The sequence below is a fragment of the Eptesicus fuscus genome, chromosome 1 (assembly GCF_027574615.1).
Source record: "Eptesicus fuscus isolate TK198812 chromosome 1, DD_ASM_mEF_20220401, whole genome shotgun sequence".
Taxonomy (NCBI): Eukaryota; Metazoa; Chordata; class Mammalia; order Chiroptera; family Vespertilionidae; genus Eptesicus; species Eptesicus fuscus.
Window position 1 is genome coordinate 48664505 of NC_072473.1, and position 22985 is coordinate 48687489.

Genomic DNA, 22985 nt, shown 5'->3' on the forward strand with positions numbered 1-22985 from the left:
CATGCCCCAAACCCCTGTTGAACTTAACCGTTGGATAGGCTCATATGCATGCATACAGGTCCCTTGGTTGAATTCTCCCCCTCCCCCCACCCTCCCCTTTCCTCCCTCTGAGGCCCGATAGTCCGATCGATGCCTCCTTGCTTCTGGTTCTGTTCTTGTTCCTCAGTCTATGTTGTTCATCATTTCCCCTAGATGAGCGAGATCATATGTCACTAGATATAGACTTATAAGAACTGAATGTGAGACGAGCAATAATAGTTATGCTGACAGGCAAATGAATCAGTCTGCAGCGAGCTTCCCCCTGGACTAACAGTTCTTTTGAGACCCAATTTCAATGTCCAGCAGTTCCTTATGTGTACATGTCAGCACTGACCCCTCAGCTCTGGATGGTGGACAAATGGTGGTAACGGAGGTCCGACTCCCTCTGGTTTGGTCTCGGCCAGAGCCAGGGGGACAGCGTCACCCGGATTAAGGGGCACGTGGCCACACCCATACCCAAGGGGCGCGTGGCCTCACACGGGCCTGAGACCCAGCCTCACCCGGGTGGATCCAGGGGCACACGGCCTCACCCGGACCCAGGATCCGGCTTCATCCATACCCAGGGACGTTTGGCCTCTCCCAGACTCAGGGGCACGTGGCCTCACCCGGGCTAAGGTGCACAAGGCCTCACCCGGATCCAGGGACACATGGTCTCACCCGGACCCAGGGGCACGGGGCCTCAACCGGGCCTAGGTGCACGAGGCCTCACCCGGATCCAGGGACACATGGTCTCACCCGGACCCAGGGACGCTTGGCCTCTCCCAGACTCAGGGACACGTGGCCTCACCCGGGCTAAGGTGCACAAGGCCTCACCCGGATCCAGGGACACATGGTCTCACCCGGACCCAGGGACGCTTGGCCTCTCCCAGACCCAGGGGCACGTGGCCTCAACCGGGCCTAGGTGCACAAGGCCTCACCCGGATCCAGGGACACATGGTCTCACCCGGACCCAGGGATGCTTGGCCTCTCCCAGACCCAGGGGCACATGGCCTCGCCAGGGCCTAGGTGCACGAGGCCATACCCGGATCCAGGGACACATGGTCTCACCCGGACCCAGGGACGCTTGGCCTCTCCCAGACCGAGGGGCACGTGGCCTCACCCGGGCCTAGGTGCACGAGGCCTCACCTGGATCCAGGGACACATGGTCTCACCCGGACCCAGGGACGCTTGGCCTCTCCCAGACCCAGGGGCACGTGGCCTCACCCGGGCCTAGGTGCACGAGGCCTCACCCGGATCCAGGGACACATGGTCTCACCCGGACCCAGGGACGCTTGGCCTCTCCCAGACCCAGGGGCACGTGGCCTCACCCGGGCCTAGGTGCACGAGGCCTCACCCGGGTCCAGGGACACATGGTCTCACCCGGATCCAGGGACGCTTGGCCTCTCCCAGACCCAGGGGCACGTGGCCTCACCCTGGCCTAGGTGCACGAGGCCTCACCCGGGTCCAGGGACACATGGTCTCACCCGGACCCAGGGACGCTTGGCCTCTCAGACCCAGGGGCACGTGACCTCACCTGGGCCTAGGTGCACGAGGCCTCACCCGGATCCAGGGACACATGGTCTCGCCTGGACCCAGGGGTGTGTGGCCTCTCCCAGACCCAGGGGCACGTGATCTCTCCCAGACCCAGGGGCACGTGGCCTCACCCAGGCCTAGGTGTGCGAGGCCTCAACTGGATCTAGGGACATCTGGCCTCACTCAGACCCAGGGGAGTGCGGCCTCCCCCAGACCCAGGGGCGCTTAGCCTCACCCGGGCACGGGACCCAGCGTCATCCGGGTCCAGGGGCACATGGCCTCACCCGGACCCGGAATATGGCCTCACCTGGGCCCAGGGGCATGTGGCCTCACCCAGACCCAGGGACGAGAGGCCTCACCTATACCCAGAGGCGTGTGACCACACCCGAGCCCAGAGGCGCGCAACCCCGCCCGCACCCGGGTCTCAGCGGGGCCCCGTTTTCCCGATCCCTATTCCTGCCGGTCAACCCCCCCTCAGCAATTCCCTTGGCCATCCTTCCAGAGCTCCAGGACGGCTGCTGCAGCACTCGTCGGGCAGCGGCTCGGTGAAGCTCCGGTGCGCCCGGTGCACGGCGGCGGGCCGGTCCGGCGTCGCTGCGTCGGCCCTTGGGTCTGCAGTGGTGGCCGGTCGCCGAGCATGTGCAACTGGCCGCTTCCGGGGCGTTGAGATTCTTGACGGACTCGGAGGTCAGCAAGCGCGGAGTCTCCTACCCCATGTCTCATAGGGGCTCGTCTGTCCGTGCTCGGCAGCCAGTGGAGCCGTCCCCTCAGCCGGAGACTGCCGGGGGAACTGCGCCGAGCACGTTCCAGGCCGCCGTTGTGTCGCCTGAGCCGTAGTTCTTAAAGTGTGGTCTTTGGGTCACCGGCATCAGCATCATCCCATATACCCCTCTTTTATTCTAGTTGTAGAGCATCCACTCAGCCAGCCCTATGGTGGTCTTGGATGGTGTCTGCTCTGCTCTCCTGTCATAGTCTCAAAGTTGTTGTGGTAGGCAGCAATCAGGCTTCCGCCCTATGCCTCCATCTTGGTCCTCCTTTGTATAGTTAAGTCTTGATTGTTGTTGGTGTTACTGGGAGGGCTCTCTTTGTCTATAAAAGAAGAGTTGCTGTGCAAGAGACACGTTTATGTGCCGGGTCTTGGTGCAGCAAGGGTTTGGCTCTCACAGAATGTGTCACTTATGTGCGTGGTTGAAATCTGGTGTCATCTCCCACAGACCACTAGATGCCCTCGTTTCTGGGTCTCCAATGGGGTGTAGATCAGCTACTGCCTTAGGCACTCAGCAAGGATTACAGCAAAAACTGTAGTTTCCTCCTCCTGTCTGAGTGGCCCTGGAGCAGTCCGACTAGAACAGCAGTTCATCTGGTCCGCTGCCTGAGGGCAGGCCACCCACATGCATAAGCCATTGCTTGGAGCGCAGGTGCGCCTGCAAGACTTGCGGGGCGGGTCTTCAAAACGTGCGGGGCGGGTCCCAGGGCAGGGTGGGTCCCAGGGCGGGGCGGGGTCTCAGGGCGCCAACAGGCCATGGTGCGGCGAGCTGCGATGGCTGTGAGTCTGGTCCTTCTGCCTTCCACATTTCTAAGTCCCCTTGTTCCGCACTCCAGCGCAGCATACACTGATTGCTGGGCGCACCTCCGCAAGAGTCCCGCCTCTCCCCGCAGGCATTTGGGTCTCCCGCGGGTCCCCAGAAGCTGGATTTGAGGGTGATGGAGAGCTAATCTCCCCTAGGTTTGGAACAAAAGCCCCTTTCCCCCGCCACCAGCCAGACCCACGCGCCTCCACACCTCATCCCCTCCGATTTCACTGGATGTGAGGCAACAGATCAGCCTTTCACCTCCGCCGCCATCTTTTTCGAACTTCCCAATTTGTACTTCTTAATCCCTTCAATTCAGTCAACTCTACTGAAGTCTAGCGCCGCCAGGAGGTGCACGGAGAGGGCGCCCGGGCCTCCGTCAGGTGTGCGGGGCGCGAGGCCTGCGGAACCAGGCGCGTGGGGGCTGCGCGGTGGGGATGGGCGATGGGCGGCCGCCGGGCTCCGGGTGCCGCCGCCGCCGCCGCCGCCACCGCCGCTGCCGCCACGTCCCCACCGCCCTGGGCCGGGCGGCCTGCGGGGGCGGCGCAGTTGCGAAACTGAGTGAGTATGGAGTCGGAACTTTCCTTGGCGGCCGCGATTTCTGGGCAGCGTCTGGGACCCCTCCCGTCTGCTCCCCAAGCCCCCGAGCCCGCTCCCTCTCCGCACCTGGGGCCTCTTAGCCGCCGTCTTGATTCTCCTCCGTCAAAATGGCTAGAGGGCTTGAATGTAAGATGAGAACTCCTAAGAATCCTCCAAATCGGTGTTGGCGGCCTCTGGGGCCCCGAGGATCCAAGGTACATGCCCTTGACCGGAATCGAACCTGGGACCCTTGAGTCCGAAGGCCGACGCTCTATCCACTGAGCCAAACCGGCTTCGGCGCTACTATAATTTTTAATAAGCAACACATAAGAAGAAGTACATTGTGATATCAAAAATAAAAAGGAGTGGAGAAAATCCAGGAGACTTTGTAGGTGAATGATGATATGTTGCTATTGTCATAAATGAACTGTTTTATCTATTATGAAATAAGTCTCATGGCAACCACAAAGGAAAAACTAGAGTAGATTCACTAAAATTTTAAATTAGAGTGGCACAACATACCACCATGGAAAACCACCAATTAGAAAAGGTAGACAGAAACATAGGGAAAAAGAAACAATTGATGGACAAAACTACCAAAAGGCAATCAAATGGCAGTAGTAAATTCTTTTATATTAATAATCTAAATGGAATAGGAATGAATTTACAAATCAAAAGTTATACAAATTGCTATGAGACATGTCTGAGATTTTTCTGCCTATGTTTTACTTTAGAATTTTTATGGTTTTATGACTTACATTTAAGTCTTTTATGCATTTTGAGTTTATTATTGTGTATGGTGTAAATTGGCAGTCTAGTTTCATTTTTATGAATGTACCTGTACAATTTTCTCAACATCAATTATTAAAGAAACTGTCTTCACAGCATTGCATGCTATTGCCTCCTTTGTCAAATATTAATTGAGCATAGTGGCTTGGATCATTTTCTGGGTCCTCTGTTCTGTTTCGTTGATCTATATGCCTTTCTTGTGCAATACCAGGCTGCTTTGAATACAGTGGCTTTGTAGTATAACTTGACACATGTCTTAGGAAAATGGAAGCAGGAGAAAATAAACAAATGGGACTACAGCGAATATAAAGCTTCTGCACAGCAAAAGAAACCATCAACAAAATAAAAAGAGAGCCCACTGTATGGAAGAACATATTTGCCCATGATACATCTGATAAGGGTTTAATATTCAAAATATATAAGGAACTCATACAACTTAACAAAAGAAAGAAAAGCAATCCAATTAAAAAATGGGTAGAGGACCTAAATAGAAACTTCTCCAAAGCGGACATACAGATGCCAAGAGTCATATGGAAAAATGTTCAAAGTCACTAATCATCAGAGAGATGCAAATTAAAATGACAATGAGGGGAGGAACCAAGATGGAGGCATAAGGTAAACACCTGAACTTGCTATCTCGCACAACCACATCAAAACTACAACTAAAAGAAAAAATGGATATCATCCAGAACCACAGGAAGGCTGGCTGAGTGGAAGTTGTACAACAAGAAGGAAAGAGAAAAGCGCATCTAGACTGGTAGGAGGTGCAGAGGTGTGGAAGAGTGAAGGTACGAAGGTGCGTGCGATAACGGGCTGGCAACTGGGTACGCTGTGGTCTTTTTCAATCAGGAGGGAGATACAAACTCCTGACTGCTCTGAATTCCAGTACCAGGTGAGACTCTGGGGACCTAGACTCATTCAGGGAGAAACTGGACTATCTGGCATCAGACTGGAACATGAGGGTGGTTTTCTCTCAGAGGTGGTCGCAGCGTTCATTGTTCCTTCACAGGGCTATGGGACACAGAGACCCAGGGACCTATCGGGGCAACCATTGCTGTTTGCACCACCCCATGATTCCCTGAGACCATGCCCAACCCAAGTTACAACCCCACCCAAGCTGTGCACAGAGGAATTTGCATATGAATGGCCTGGCCTTTTGCAACCTAACCTAACAACCTGCAGCTGGGTCAAAGAACCCCAGAGCTTTCAAAAAAAGGCCTAAGGCTCGTCATCAGCCTGCATTGTTTCACAGCTGTGCCTCATCTGGGCAACTCCAAACCCCAAACTAAGAGGAGGAATCTGCAGATCTCTCTGTAGCTCCTGCTGGGTGGCCTCAGGCAGGGTTTTACTTTGCACCTCCTTGGAGACCCAAGAGCCAGTACACCCAGTGGTCAAAGTGAGACCACACTAGATTACAACTCTTCAGATCCATAAGAGACACACTCAGGGGGCAGACTCAGTGAGCACCAAAGCCCCACTGAAGCAAGTCAGGCCCCATAAGGGTGTTTCCAGCGCAGCAATTTTCCCATTATAGACACAACCGGTCCTCACAGCCAATTGGTCTGGAGGTCAATTCCACCCAGTGATACCAACAGTAATCAAGGCTTAATTACAACAAGACTGTGCACACAGCCCACAAAGGGGTGCACCAAGAGCATCCACCTCAGGTGACTGGGGAGGCTGAGCCATTGGGCCCTATAGGACACCTAGCACACAAAGCCACTCTATCGACACAGGGAAGCAGCCAAAATGCGGAGACAAAGAAACATGTCACAAGTGAAAGAAATGGAGGAAAGCAAACTACTGGATATAGAGCTCAAAACCACGGTTATAAGATTACTCAAGAATCTTCTAGAAACCTCCGAGAAATTTACTGAGACCCTGAAGGATATGAAAAAGGACCAATTAGAAATTAAGCATACGCTGACTGAAATAAATAATAATATACAGAGATCCAGCAGCAGACTAGAGAATACCAAGAATCAAGTCAAAGATTTGAAATACGAAGAAGCAAAAAAACACCCAACCAGAAGAGCAAAAAGAAATAAGAATCCAAATATATGAAGATAGTGTAAGGAGCCTCAGGGACAACTTCAAGCGTACCAACATCCGAATTATGGGGGTGCCAGAAGAAGAGAGAGAGAGCAAGATATTGAAAACCTATTTGAAGAAATAATGACAGAAAACTTCCCCTACCTGATGAAAGAAATAGACTTACAAGTCTAGGAAGTGCACAGAACCCCAAACAAGAGTAATCCAAGGAGGACCACACCAAGACACATCATAATTAAAATGCCAAGGGCAAAAGACACAGAGAGAATATTAAAAGCAGCAAAAAAAAAATAGTTACCTACAAGGGAGTACCCATGTGACTGTCAGATGATTTCTCAACAGAAACTATGCAGGCCAGATGGGAGTGGCAAGAAATATTCAAAGTTTTGAATAGTAAGAACCTACAACCAACAATACTCTACCCAGCAAAGCTATCATTTAGAATTGAAGGTCAGATAAAGAGCTTCACAGATAAGAACAATCTGAAGGAGTTCATCATTGCCAAACCAGTATTATATGAAATGCTGAAGGGTATTCTTTAAGAAGAGGAAGAAGAAGAAAAAGGTAAAGGTAACAAAAATTATGAACAACAAAGTGACAACAAATACATATCTATCAACAAGTGAATCTAAAAATCAAGTGAATAAGAAATATGATGAACAGAATAAACTGGTGAATATAGTAGAATCAGGGAAATAGAAAGGGAGTGGACTGACAATTCTCGGGGGGAAGGGGGTGTCGTGGTGTGGGAAGAGACTGGACAAAAATCAAACACCTGTAGACGAGGACAATGGGGGCGGGTAAGGGCATGGGGTGGGAACCAGGTGGAGGGAAGCTATGGGGAGAAAAAAGAGGAACAACTGTAATAATCTGAACAATAAAGACTTTTTTTTAAAAAAATGACAATGAGGTATCATCTCACACCTGTCAGAATGGCTACCATCAATAAGTCAAAAAATGACAAGTGTTGGCGAGGATGTGGAGAAAAAGGAACACTTGTACATTGCTGTGGGAATGCAGACTGGTGCAGCCATTATGGAAAACAGTATGGAGTTTACTCAAAAATTAAATATGGAACTGCCATTGACCCAGTGACCCCACTTCTAGGAATATATCCTATGAAACACAAAACACCCATCAGAAAGTATGTATGCACCCCTTTGTCCATAGCAGTGCAAATTGCAATGAGTAAGATCTGGAAACAGCCCAAGTGCCCATCAATAGATGAGTGGATAAAAAGTTGTGGTATATTTATACCATGGAATACTATAAAGCAGTAAAAATGAAGGATCTCTTACCCTTTGAGACAACATGGAGGGACCTAGAGAGTATTATGCGAAATGAAATAAGCCAGTCAGACAAAGACAAGTATCACATCATCTCACTCATCTGTGAAATATATAGAACAAAATCAACTGATGAACAAAATCAATAGAGTCATAGAAGCATGGAATAGACTGATGAATCTCAGAGGGAAAGCAGGGATGAGTGGATGGGAAGAGATTAACCAAAGAACTTATATGTATATACACGTAACCCCTGGACACAGACAATACTGAGGTAAAAGCCTGATGTAGGAGATGGGTGCAGGCTAGAAAGGGTTAATGGTGGAAAAGGGGGACATCTGTACTACTTTCAACAATAAAGATAATTTTTTAAAGAAGGCACACAGTAACAGGATAGTTTTTATTTTAAAAAGACCCAATTTTATGATGCCTACAGGAGATGCATTTAAGATCTAAAGACACACATTGGCTCGAAGTGAACAGATGGAAGAAGATATCACAAGCAAAGGAATTCAAAAGTGAGAATAGTAGTACCTATATAAGAAAACGTAGACTATATATATTTTTTAATTTCTTTATTGATTAAGGTATCACATATTTGTCCTCACCCCCCCCCATTCCCATCCCAAACCCCTACCTACATATGCCCCCACACCCCTGTTGTCCATGACCACTGGTTAGGCTTATATGCATGCATACAAGTCCTTTGGTTGATCTCTCCCCCTTTCCCCCACCCTCCCCTACCTTCCCTCTGAGGTTTGACAGTCTGATCAATGCTTCCCTGTCTTCAGGTCTGTTTTTGTTCATCAGTCTATGTTGTTCATTATTCCCCCTAGATGAGTGAGATCATGTGATACAAGAAATACACTTATAAGAACCGAAAATGAGACAAGCAATAATGGTTATGCTGAGAGGCAAATGAATCAGTCTGTAGTGAGTTTCTTTCTGGGCCAACAGTTATTTTGAGTCCCAATTTCAATGTCAAACAGTTTCTTATGTGTACATGTCAACAATGATATTTCAGTTCTGGATGTTGGACAAATGGTGGTGATGCAGGTCCAACCCTCTCTGGTTTGGTCCTAGGCAACCTGCAGCGATGCACAGCTGTTGACTGCTAGTATGGCAAGGCGTTGTCAGCGTCTTGCATCTCTGGACTGTTTCTCTTCTGTCTTCATGGCTGGAGCAGTCCTGTGGATTCCTCTCTGTTGCTGGAATCCACATGGTCTTGGAGTTGTTTTCTGAAAATATACAAGCATATTCTTGACTAAAAGTTAATAAAGGAATATTTTCTATAAATTTGACTTGGGATCCTTTTTCATTTTTTGCCCAAATGATTTTCCTTTGGCTTGTTTTGACACCATGTATGTTTTTCATGGGTGTCTTGCTGTTAGCATTACAAATGAAAGTTAATTTTCTAAAGTAAAAATTTTCTAGATGTAATTTACTTACAGGATATTTTTTCTTTACATGATATTCTTCTACTACCCCCCATTTTTTATTTAAATATTAGAAGGCTTTTGGAAATTTTATAATGTAGTCTTGATAGCTTTTTAATTTTTTGCACTAAAATATGGCTGCTTTAGGTTCATTACATGTTATGCAATTTTACCATGAGATGAACTACCAATAAAATTTTTTGTTAACACTTTAGAAACAGCTTTTTGTCCAGTACAATTAATTTTTCTAGAATATTTGCTTATTTCAATTAGCCAATTTAAATTAGTCTGAAAACTTGACTACTATTTTACTGTCAAATTTAATACTCTCACAACAATCTTATTTTACCCTGTAAATATTAGTGGAAAGGATTATTTGTCTTCTTGAGTAGGCTCTGAGCATTCCTGGTACTAGGCTGGATTTAGATATCAAAAATCCACTTCCCCACACCATGGGTACAAGACAACTCAAATAAGACTTGTTGCAGTGAGAAGGTAGCTGCTGTTGGCCAAGTTTTTGTCTGTTACCTGGGTCCCGATTTGAGCTGTGCATGGGAAGCGAAGCAGTAGTCTTTAAAGCAAAAATGGAAACAAGGGACAAGTTATATCAATATATAATGATAAAGAGGTAGATACATACTAAGAATGTATAAGAAGTATAGATATATAAACAGCCAACATCAAAGCACTTAAATTTATTAAGCAAATCTGACAGATATAAAGGAAGAAACAGACAACTATACAATAATAGTAGGAGAATTCAGTACCCTAATTTCTGCAATGGATGGCTCTTCAGACAGAAAATCAACAGTGAATTGTTACAAAGAATCATACCCCACATCAAATGTACTTACCAGACATGAAGAGCATTCCACTCAAAAGTAGCAGAATAGGTAAATGAGAACCAAGTTGCTGGCGTAGGTAAATGCCAGTACTCACTGCCTCCCACAACCACATGAAAATAACAACTAAAATACAAACAACCATTATTCAGAACCACCTGAAATCTGGCTGAATGGAAGTCTTACAACTAGAGAAGTAAAGAAAGTACTTGGAGATGGGTAGGAGGGGTGGAGGCACAGAAAGGAATGGTCCAATACCCACATGTGGCACTTTTTAAATCAGGAGGGATATCTCAGCTGCAGAAACCTCCCATGAGGAGAAAGGAGTCCAAACACCACACACACCATCCCCCAGCCCAGAGTTTTAGAGCTTGGAAGAGAAGTCCACATTACTTTGGGCTATAAAAACAGCAAGGATTGTGACTGAGTGATATGGAGGCTGGTGGAGATTTAAGCAGTTCCTCTTAAAGGACCAGCACACAAAATTACATGGTTCTGCTTCCTCTGAGCTCCAGTGCCAGGCGACAGCTTTGGGAGATCCAGGGACATAAGGGAGGAACTCGATTGTCTGGCATCAGGACAATAATTCAGGGGTGGCTTTTTTCCAGGGGTCATTGTTTCTGTTCTGGAACCCCCCTCATCACAGAGTTAACTGGCATTCATACCTTGTTTCCAACAGCATGGTTCACACTGTTCACTCCACCCTGGTGATTCCTTGAAAGCCCACCCCATCTGACTTGCAGCCCCAGCCAAGGTGTTTACAGTGGCTTTTCCATTTGAATGTACTTTCATGTATCAGGCTTCAGATTTCTCTAAAATAACTCAAACAGGCAGAAACTGGTGCCAGTGTGCCCCAAACCTATCAATAATAGGCCCAAGACACAGCACTAGCACCAACCTGCATTGCTTCACAACTAGGCAACAACTGGGCACTTCCAAGACAAATATAAGTAGCAGCCATTTGTAGATCTCTCTGTAGCTCCCGCCAAGTGGTCCCAGGCAGTGGCTGACTTTGCACCTCCAGGCAGGCCCCAGAGCTAGTGTATCTGATGGACAGCTTCAGACCATACCAGATTCCAACTCTTCACATCAATAAGTGACAGACTCAAGGGGCAGACTCAGTGAGCACAAAAGCTCGACTGAAGCAAGTCCAGCTCCATATGCAAGTTGCGTGCACAGCAACTCTTCCGCTATAGCACAGCTGGCCCTCACAGTCAATTGGCATGGAAGTCAATTCTTCCCAGTGACACCAACAGCAATCAAGGCTCAATTACAATAAGACTGTGCACACAGCCCACACATGGGCATACCTAGAAAGATAGCACAGGTGACTTGGGAGTCTGAGCCACTGGGTGATATAGGACACCTAATACACCAGGCCACTCTACCAATTCCAGGAGACATAACAGCTCTACTTAATATATGGAAACAAACACAGGGATGCAGCCAGAATGTGGAGACATAGAAACATGTCACAAATGAAAGAAATGGAAGCAAGCAAATTATTGGATACAACAGTGGTAATAAGGGTTGGTCAAGGATCTTAATGAATGCTTCAAGGGACTTAATGAGATCTTCAAGGGACTTAGTGAGACTTTGGAGGCTCTTGGTGAGAATTTCACAGAAATGAAAAAAGACCAGTCAGAAATTAAGCATACACTAACTGAAATAAAGAATAATTGACAGGGATTCAACAGTAGAGTAGACAATGCCAAGAATCAAATCAGCAATTTGGAATATGAGGAAGCAAAAAACACCCAAGCAGAAGAGCAAAAAGAAAAAGGAATCCAAATATATGAAGATAGTGTAGGAAGCCCCGGGGACAACTTCAAGTATGCCAACATTCACATCATGGGGGTGCCAAAAGGATAAGAGAGAGATAGTAAGATATGAAAAATCTCTTTGAAGGAATAATGACAAAAATATTCCCCTACCTAGTATAAGGAATATACTTACAAGTCCAGGAAGCATAAAGACTCTCAAACAAGAGGAACCCAAAGAGGCCCACATCAATACACATCATAATTAAAATACCAAAGGTTAAATACAAAGAGAAAATCTTAAAAGCACCAAGAGAAAAGCAATGAGTTACATACAAAGGAGTGCTTATATTACTATCAGCTAAATTCTCAACAGAAACATTGCAGGCCATAAGGATATGGCAAGAAATATTCAGTGATGAATAGCAAGGACCTATATCCAAGATTACTCTACCCAGCAAAGCCATCATTTAGAATTGAATGTCAGATAAAGAGCTTCATGGACAAGAAAAAACTAGAGGAGTTCACCACCACCAAATCAGTATTACATGAACTGTTGAAGGGTATTCTTTAAGAGGAGGAAGAAGAAGAAAATGAAGAAGAAGAAGAAGAAGAAGAAGAAGAAGAAGAAGAAGAAGAAGAAGAAGAAGAAGAAGAAGAAGATAAAATAAAATGTATGAACAATAAAATGGAAGTAAATATATATCTATCAATAATTGAATCTAAACATCAAAATAAATGAACAAGAAATATAATAAACAAAATAAACTGATAAATAAAATAGAATCAGAGGCATGGAAATATGGAACGGACTGACGAAAATCTGAGGGAAGGGGGAGCAGGAAGAGATTAACCAAAGATCTTATATGCATGTATATAATACCTATGGACACAGGCAATAGGGTGGTGAAGTCCTGGGGCAGGGCAGGAACCAGATGGAGGGGGAAATGTGGGGGAAACAGGGGGAAATCTGTAATAATCTCAACAATAAATATTTTTTTTATAAAATTAACAAGACATTCCTGCTGCAAGCATGGCTGGAAGCCCAGACCAGACTAAGAAGTAACCAACGGAGTGCTGCAGTGTGTGCTCACAGGGCTCCCCAGCCCAGACTGGGCTCTGGCAGCAGTAAATCAAAACAATATAAACTGATGAACAAAAATAGATACAGAGACAGAGAAGCATCAAACAGACTGTCAAACTTCAGTGGGAAGGCGGGGGTAAGAAATCAACCAAAGGACTTATATGCATGCATATAAGCATAACCAGTAGACACTAGGGGGGTGAAGTCATGTGCTGAGGGCTGGGAGTGGATGGGGGGAAGTCATTAGGGGAAAAATGAGACATATGTAATACTATAGGTAATACTTTAAACTATTGAAAATGCCATTTGTATTAAAAACAAACAACAACAGTGTGTGCCTTGTACATGCATACCAGATACACCCACTGAGATCAAGTTGAATCACAGGTTTCTGCAGTGAGTGACCACATGACAGCCTCATCCAGACCAGCAGAGAAGGGAAGCACACACACACACACACACACACACACACACACACACACACACACCATGCTGCCCCACACTAGCTCTGGTCTAGCCATAGACAGTTGGAATGGAGAGCTACTGCATAATCATAATCACCAATGGCTGTCCCAACTCAAACCCACTCCTTTTGGCCAGGTGGCACCCCAGGCACCATACAAACACACCCAGCTCCAACCAGCCTGCCAAACCACCCTGCACATATATTACATTGGGAGATACAGCTATTTAATTTAACTCATAGGAATAAACACAGAAAGTTAAATGACATGAGACAAAGGAAATTTTTCCAAATGAAGCAAAAAAAAAAAAAAAAAAAAAACACACACACAACCAAAACCAAACAAACAGAAAATAGCTAATAAAGCAGAAATAAATAATTTAACTAATTAATTCAAAGAAATAGTCATAAGGACACTCAACAAAGTTGAGAATAGAATGGAAGAACTCAAAACAGAGAGTTAGAAAATAAAGAACCAATCAGGAATTAAGAATATAATAAATGAAATGAAAATAATTAGAAAGAATCTACAGCAGATTGGTTAACACAGAAGCACAGATTATTTTCCTAGAAGACAGAATAGTAAAAATTACTAATTCAGAACAGCAAAAAGGGAAAATTTTAAAAACTTAGGATAATATAAGGGAATTATGAAACAATATCAGGTGCACTAACATTCACATTAAAAGGATTCCAGAATATAAAGGGAGAGGGAAAAAAAACAACAGAAAGTATATTTAGAAAAAAATGGCTGAAAACTTTCCTAATCTTGGAATAACCAGAAATTTAGGTGCAAGAAGAACAAAAGTTCCAAACAAGAGGAAACAAAAGACACAGAAAACAACAAATATTATAATTAAAATGGCAAAAGTTAAGGGTAAAGAGACCATCTTTAAGATAGCAAGAGGACGCAGCAACTCACATACAAGGGAAACCCCATAAAGCTATCAACTGACTTCTCAGAAAAATCTACGGGTAAGAAGGTGGGAAATATTTAAAGTGCTGAAAGAAAAAAATCTACACAAATTGACAGTTATAAGAACAGTCATGGGGATGTAGAGTACAGCATAGAAAATCTAGTCAATAATGCAGTAACTATGTATGGTGTCATATGAGTACTGAAATTATCAGAGTGATTACTTCATAGGTTATATAAATGTCTAATCACTATATTGTGCAACTGAAATTAATGTAATATTGGATAACAACTATAATTGGACATTTTTATTTAAAGAAATAAACCTAAAACCTGGAATATTACACCCAGCAAAGTTATAATACAGAATTGAAGGAGAAATGAGTTTTACATCTTCTTTATCTATAGAAGGGAACTTTGGTTGTTTCTCAGTCTTGATCATCTGCAATGTACATAGGAATACATATAGCTTTAGAAATATATTTTTTCAAAAATTTCAGGTAGATACTCAGAAGAGGGGTTGCTGGATAACTCTATTCTTGATTTTCTGAGGAACCTCCATAACTGTTTTCTATAAGGGCTGTACCAGTATACATTCCAACCAGCAGTAAATGAGGTTCCTTTTTCTCCAAAACCTCTTCAACAGTTGTTATTTATTGTCTTGTTGATAATAGCCATTATAACAGGTTGTATCCCAATCCCACTGTAGTTTTGATTTTAATTTCCCTAATAGCTAGTGAATCTGAGAATCTTTTCATATATCTATTGGCCATTTGTATGTATTCTTCGGAGAAGTGTTTGTTCAGGTCCTCTGTCCATTTTTAATAGGTTTGTTTGTTTCTTTGTTTGTTTGTTGTTGAGTTGTCTGAATTCTTTATATATTTTGGATATTAACTCCATATCAGAAATGTTTTTCACAAATATCTTCTCCCTTAAGTTGGTAGCCTTTTTGTTTTGTTGACAGTTTCTTTTGCTGTGCAGAACTTTCTTAGTCTGATATAGCCTAATTCATTTATTTTTGCTTTTACTTCCTTTGCCTTTGGGGTCAAATTAATAAAATCATCTCTAAAACCAAAGTCCACAAGTTTAATGCTTATGTTTTCCTCTGTGTAATTTATTATTTCAGGTTTTATATTTATGACTTGTATCCATTTTAAGTTAATTTTCATGTATGGTTACAAATAGCAGTCCAGTTTCATTCTTTTGTAGGTGGCTTTCCAATTTTCCCAGCATCATTTATTGAATAGACTTTTTCCCATTGTATGATTTTGGGTTTATGTCTGAGCTCTCAGTTTTGTTCCATTGGTCTCCATGTCTCTTTTTCTGCCAGTACCATGCTGTTTTGATTATTGTTACTTTGTATTATAAATTGAAGTCAAGGAGTGTGATACCTTCAGCTTTATTTTTATCCTCTCAGGGTTGCATTGGTTATTCAGGGTATTTTTGTTCTGTTTCTTTTTAGAATGGCATTGGAATTTTGATAGTGAGAGCACTAAATCTGTATATTGCTTTGGGTAATATGGCCATTTTAACTTGAAAAGTTGATTCAGTCCATCTATGAAAACAGAATATCTTAGAATAATTTTCTATTTTTTCTGTATTTTTTTCTATTTCTTTTAACAGTGCCTTGCAGTTTTAACACACACACACACACACACACACACACACACACACACACACACACACAATGGAATATACTCAACCATAGGAAAAAATGAAATACTACCATTTGTGATATTATGTTTGGATCTTGAGAATATCATGCTAAGCAAAATAAGTCAGACTATATTATGTCAAGAACCATATGATCAAGCCTGCCAAATCTGAGGAGCAGCAGCCATGCAAGCAGCTTGCCACCATCTGCCCGAGGAGCAGCAGCCATGTGCAGCCCATCTCCATATAAAGAGCAGCAGCCTAGCGAGCAAAACATCCCCATCCGAGGAGCAGCAGCCATGCTAATCAGCCCACCCCTGTATGGGGAGCAGCAGCTATGTGAGCAGCCCACCCCTGCCAGCCAGAGAAGCCACCAATGCTGTGAACAGCTGCTCAAGCAGTGCCCACCAGAGGAGATGCTACCAACTGAGGAGCAGCTGCTGACATGACTGCCTGAGCAGCAGCCACCACCTGAGGAGCCGCTGCCACCCGAGGAGCAGCCTCAACAAAACTCGACACCTAGATCCTTCAGTGACAGCAAAAATGGGGATACAAAGAAACCCACAAAGGAAAGACAAGGAGAAATCAACAGAACAGGAGCTACATGAATGGAGGCATGCAATATGTGAGAAAAAGAATTAAGAAAATAAGTCATATAGTTCATAAACCAGATGGATGAAAAAATCAACAATTTATGTAAGAATCAAGAGGAAATAGAGTGACATAGCTACAATAAAAACACTATGGAAAGTTTCAACAGCAGACTAGGGGAAGCAGAGGAACGAATTAGCAAATTAGAAGACAGGGAAGCAAAACACACCCAAACTGAACAGCAAATGGAGAAAAATAATAAAGACAGAAGGAGAGCCTAAGGGAGCTATGAGACAACATGATACAAAGAAACGTATGAATAATAGGGGTGCCACAATGACAGGAAGAGGAACAAGGCTTAGAAAACCGATTTGAATAAATAATGTCAGAAAACATCCATGATTTGGGGAAGAAAAAAGTCACACAATTACAGAGAGTCCCAAACAAGATGAACCTGAAAAGACCCACACCAAGACATGTCTAATTACGATGACAAATGTTCAAGACAAAGAGAGAATCTTAAAGGCTGCAAGAGACAGACAGAAAGTTACATAAAAGGGATCTCCCATTAGATTATCAAATGATTTCTCAACAGAAACACCTCAGGCCAGAAAGGAATGGAAGGAAGTTTACAAAGTGATGAAAAGCAAGAAAATGAGTCCAAGAATACTCAATCCAGCAAGGCTATCATTCAAAATTGAAGGGGAAGAGGGGAAAGATGGCGACTGGCAGGAAAGTAGGGAGAGAGAGAGTGTGAGTGAGGAACCCATAGAGTGTAGACGTGTGTGGTGTGTGTGTGTGTATGAGCTAGGGTCAGTTAGATTCTGCAGGTCGTCCAAGGGATTGCCTAACCGGGCAGTCGTAGACGGTGGAGCTCCGCGCACAAAGCGGACACTTCTCAGCGGCTGGTGCGGATGCGGAGACCATGCCATCTTGAGAAACAGAGCTGCCTGAGACTCGGATCCTGGCTTCAGACACAAACCAGGACCCTGCAGCCACTGGGGACAGAGAACTGCTATCACAGCTTCAGATCAACAAACAACAAGAATCCAGACTTCCTGGCAGATTTCCGTGAGTCAAAGAGCCTATCCCCCTCCCCGCAGGCACGCGGATAGTGCCATAGTAACTGATAGACCCGCCCCTCGCATAAGCTGCAGAGTTTGTGCAGGGACACGCTCCCCCTTAGGGAATTTGGCGCGAGGGACAGAAGCAGCTCCCCTTCTGGGAAATCTGACAGTGCACACAGAGGGCTCCCCTTTGGGGAATTTGGGGGAATTTGGCTTGCGGGTCACAGCTCCCCTTTGGGGAATCTTAGAGTGCGCACAGAGGGGCTCCCCTTTGGGGAATTTGGCGCGCAAGACGGACTCTGCCCCCCTTCGGGGAATCTGGGAGAGTGCATGGAGGCAGCTCCCCTTCAGGAATTTGAGAGTGTACGAAGCCCAAGCCAGTTTGGCTTAGTAGAGAGAGCACACACAGGATGCAGCTCCACTTCAGGGTATTTGGCACACCGGACACAGCTGCCTGGGATCCCTGACTCACAGCGCATTCACACTAAGAGCCAGTGACCCCAATTGTTGGTGCATGCACACACAGGGACCCTGATTCTCAACGAGAAACTGCACAAGGCAACAGAGACTCTGACACTCGATTCTTGGTGCAGACACAGGGAAACTCTGACTCCTGGCACATGCTAAGGATCTCATTTTTGGCACATACCAACAGTGTGGTGCAGACAGGGCCCCTGATTCTAAGTGTGCATATGAGACCACACAAAACACTGGGGACACCGACCCTGGGCAAGTCTGGTTCCCACAAACAAAAGGCAGCCACACGTCCTAGTGTCAGAGCACTTCAGTGAAACTCGGGTGGAGCAAAGTCCCCACAGCACACGACCCAGGTCCATGCAAACTGAAGCTTGAGCTTTCTGGTGATAGCCAGAATGGGGAAACAAAATAACTCACAGAGGAAAGAAAATGTGGAGTCACCAAGAAAGGAAATTAGTGAAACTGCAGCTTGCAACATGACCGAAAAGGAGTTCAGAGTAATGGTTGTGGAATTTATACATTGGATGGATGAGAAAATCAACAATTTATGCAAGAATCAGGAAGAAATGAAAAGTGATATAGCTACAATCAAAAACACCATGGAAAGTTTCAACAGTAGACTACAAGAAGCAGAGGACCGAATTAGTGAGTTAGAAGATCAGGTACAGAAAAAATGGTGACTGAATAGAGTCCTGTTTGGAGGCTGGTCCTGGGGCGGAGAATAGGAGCAGCAGAGGCTCGCAGGGGGAGTGTATGTTGGCAAGCCAAGGGACAGCTAAACTCCAGGAGAAGGCGGGGGAGTGCTGGGCAGGGTTCCCCTGACCATGCAGCACCCACAGGGGCTGGGTCCCCTCCCGGAGCTGCGGGCTCATCGGGTGCCTCGCCATAATGCAAGGAAAGGAGGATTTTATTGGTAACCTGACTTTCCGCGACAACTGCAAACACTGAACAGCTGCGAGCACCAGAACAACAGTTCCCTATCGGACCAAACATTCAGATTCCAAGGAACTCTTCACTGCACCACGGAAAGGTCAGATTTCGCCTGAAATAAGGTGTGGTTTCTAAACCCCACGGTGGGTGAGGGAAGCGCTGGGTGAGGGAAGCGCGCGAGCCGCAGGACTGGCAGGAACTGGGAGGTCTGTGCCTAGAAAAATCGGCGGCAGGTGGAACTGCCTTGATCCGTGAATGTGGAAGGGGGTCCTCTGAGCTGCTAACAGAAGTGACCTCTTAAAAGCAACTCATTTTAATCTGACGAGGAGGGTCAGACTAAGAATTTTCAAAGGAGTGCAGGATCCTTAGGCTGGCTCACAGACCCACTGTCCGCACACTTGGGCTCTTTCCGACTCTAATTACTAAGCCCAATACATAGGAAAACCCAGGTGGAAAAACCCTGAAAGACTGTAGGGGGAAGTTGTTTTTTCAGAACCTGGGGAGCAGAGCTTGGTGTGACCATCGGAGAGGCAGCTCTGAGGCGCACACCTCCACAAACCAGTAGTGAGTGCCATAGAGGGGGAAAAAGAAAAAAAAAGCTAGAGAGGCCCGGAAGTCAATTCAGAAACATTGCCACCCAGGGGCTGAAACGCTAATTGTCTCTGGTGTAATCAAAATAAATATGAGAAATTAAGACATGGCCTGCTTAAAAAGCAGGACTCGCTTACAACACTGAGGAGCCGTGGAATGAAGCTGAACTGAAATACCGCCCAGACTGGGAAACAGGCATACCAAACAGAATAATAGAGGAAGTGAATGACAGCTGCTACTGCACATTTTAGTCTTCCTATTTTTTAATTTCAAATTCTTTTTTCAATTTTTTTAAATTTTTTATTCTCATTTTTTATTTTCATTTTTTGCATCTTTTAAATAAGAAACTAAATTTTTTTCCCTTCTCGATTTTCAGCTTTTTAATTATTACATTTTTATTTTCAATCAGCACTATTATTACTATTATTTTACTTTTTTTTTAATGTCATTTGATTTTCTCTTTCTTTTATTTTGGGATTAGTGTCCTACATTCGATTTGCATCTTTCCCTTACAATCGTTTTACCCTATCTCAACGCTAACATTATGCCATCACTCTCCTCCTAACCTTTCTCCTTTTGGTCTCCTCTTTATCTTAATCCTTTCTGGCTTTAGATTTTCCCTACTTTTTCAGTTTATTCTCTGCTAAAACTTCACCCTACTTATATATCTAATTCCCAACCCCCTGCTCCAAATCCATACAAACCTCTCTCTATGCTACCTAAAAAAATTATTTTTCTCTCTGGCCTTTTGTTGTTGTTTGCTTGTGTGTTGATTAGATTAAATTTTTATGCTTTTTTATGAGATTGTTTTGATTATTCTTTTTGTTTGTTTGGTTGGTTCTTTTGTTTGCTTTGATTTTGTTTGTTTTTTACTTTTGTTTTCCCTTGCCTCACTTGATATTAGTTGGTGTTGCAGTTTGTATTAATCTCCAGGCTCGTGTTGCTGGAATTTGCTGGGAATAGTGGTTGTTCTAGTGGAGATTACTCCCCATATATATAGTTTGTTCCCCTTTTCTCTCTTAGTATCGTTCTTGTCTCTCTTACGTTTTTTTCTTTTCTTTTATTTTCTTTCTGCTCTCTTCCCAAGTTCAGATTCACACTCTTTTTTTTTTTGTTGTTCTTTCTTTTTACTCTCCCTCTTCCACTCCTATTCCCTAATTTGTCTTTCTCTGGTGGTTACCTTTATTGGGGGTTATTAATATCATGAATACAATTCTGTTCAGTGCCTTGTCTGTTGTGCCTGGTTGTGTTGTATTTTGTACCTTTAAATCAACGCCGGAGAGAGAGATCTATATAACCAGACATCCGGAGAAGAGAGACCATGGGGAGACAAAGAAATAGCCCGCATAGGAAAGAAAAGCAGGCATCACCAGAACAGGAAGTAAACGAATTAGAGGTAAACAACCGATCAGAGAAAGAATTCAGAGAAATGGTCATAAGTTGGCTGAAAGGATGGAAGACAAATTCGACAATATGAGTAAGAACCAAGAGGAAATGAAGAAGAACCAAGAAGAAATGAAAAATGACATCACTGCTGTAAAGAACTCAATAGAAAGCATCTAGAGTAGACTAGAAGAAGCAGAGGACTGCATAAGTGAACTAGAAGACCAGATGGAAAAAAATACCCAATTACAATAGCTTCTAGAAACAAAAATTAGAAAGCATGAGGAGAGCCTAAGGGAACTTCGGGACAACAAAAAACAAAACAATATCAGGATAATAGGGGTACCAGAAGGAAAGGAAACTGAGCAAGGAATAGAAAACCTGTTTGAAGAAATAATAACAGAAAACTTCCCTGATATAGGGAAGAAAAAACCCACACAAATCCAAGAAGGTCACAGAGTTCCAAGCAAACTGAACCCCAAAAGACCGACGCCAAGGCACATTATAATTAGGTTGGCAAACACCAATGACAAAGTAAGAATCTTAAAAGCAGCCCGAGAGAGACAGACAGTTACATACAAAGGAACCCCCATCAGACTAGCAACTGATTTCTCAACATAAACTCATCAGGCCAGAAGGAATGGAATGAAATATACAAAATCATGCAAAGGAAGGGTATAAATCCAAGAATACTGTACCCAGATAGGCTATCAATCAAAATTGAAGGTGAAATCAGGAGCTTCACAGAAAAAAAAGGACTAAGGGAGTTTATCACCACCAAACCAGCAATGAAAGAAATGCTAAAGGGTCTGCTGTAAAAAAAAAAAAAAAAGAAAAAAAAGAAAAAGAAAGAAATAGGAAGCAAAGAAGGAACACAGGGGTATAGAATAAAAATGGCGACAAATGAGTACCTATCAATAATAACTTAAAATGTAAATGGATTAAATGCCCCAATCAAAAGACACAGGGTAACAGATTGGATAAGAAAACAAAAACCATATATCTGCTGTCTACAGGAAACGTACCTCAAAAAAAAGGATGCATACAGACTGAGAGTAAAGGGATGGAAAAAGGTTTTCCAGGCGAATGGAAATGAAAAAAAAGCTGGGGTAGCAATACTTATATCTGACAAATTAGATTTCAAAGTGAAGGACATAACAAGAGATAATGAAGGCCACTTCATAATACTAAAGGGAGAAATCCAACAAGAAGAAATAACTCTGGTAAACATATATGCACCCAATACAGGAGCACCAAGATACATTAAAAAACTCCTGGAAGATATCAAAGGAGAGATTGACAGCAATACAATCATAGTAGGAGACTTCAACACCCCATTATCATCATTGGACAAATCCTCTAAACAAAAAATCAGCAAAGAAACATCAATCTTAAATGACTCACTAGACCAGATGGAATTAATCGACATCTTCAGAACATTTCACCCCAAAACCACAGAATATACATTCTTCTCAAGTGCACATGGGTCATTTTCAAAGATAGACCATATGTTAGGACATAGGCAAAGTCTCTCCACATTCAAGAAGATAGAAATCATATCAAGTATCTTCTCCGATCACAGTGGCATAAACTGGAAATCAACTACAATAAAAACAACCCAAAGAAATCAAACACTTGGAGACTAAACAGCATGCTATTAAACCATGACTGGGTTACCAAAGACATCAAGGAAGAAATAGAAAACATCATGGCAGCAAATGACAATGAAAACACAACAATCCAAATTCTATGGGACACAGCGAAAGCCGTCCTGAGAGGGAAGTTCATAGCTCTACAAGCCTACTGCAAAAAACAAGAAACAATGGTAATAAATTACCTAACCCAACAACTCAAAGAGTTAGTGAGAGAGCAACAAGATAAGCCCAGTATAAGCAGAAGGAAAGAAATAATAAAGATCAGAGCAGAGATAAACGACATAGAGACCAAAGAAACAATACAAAAGA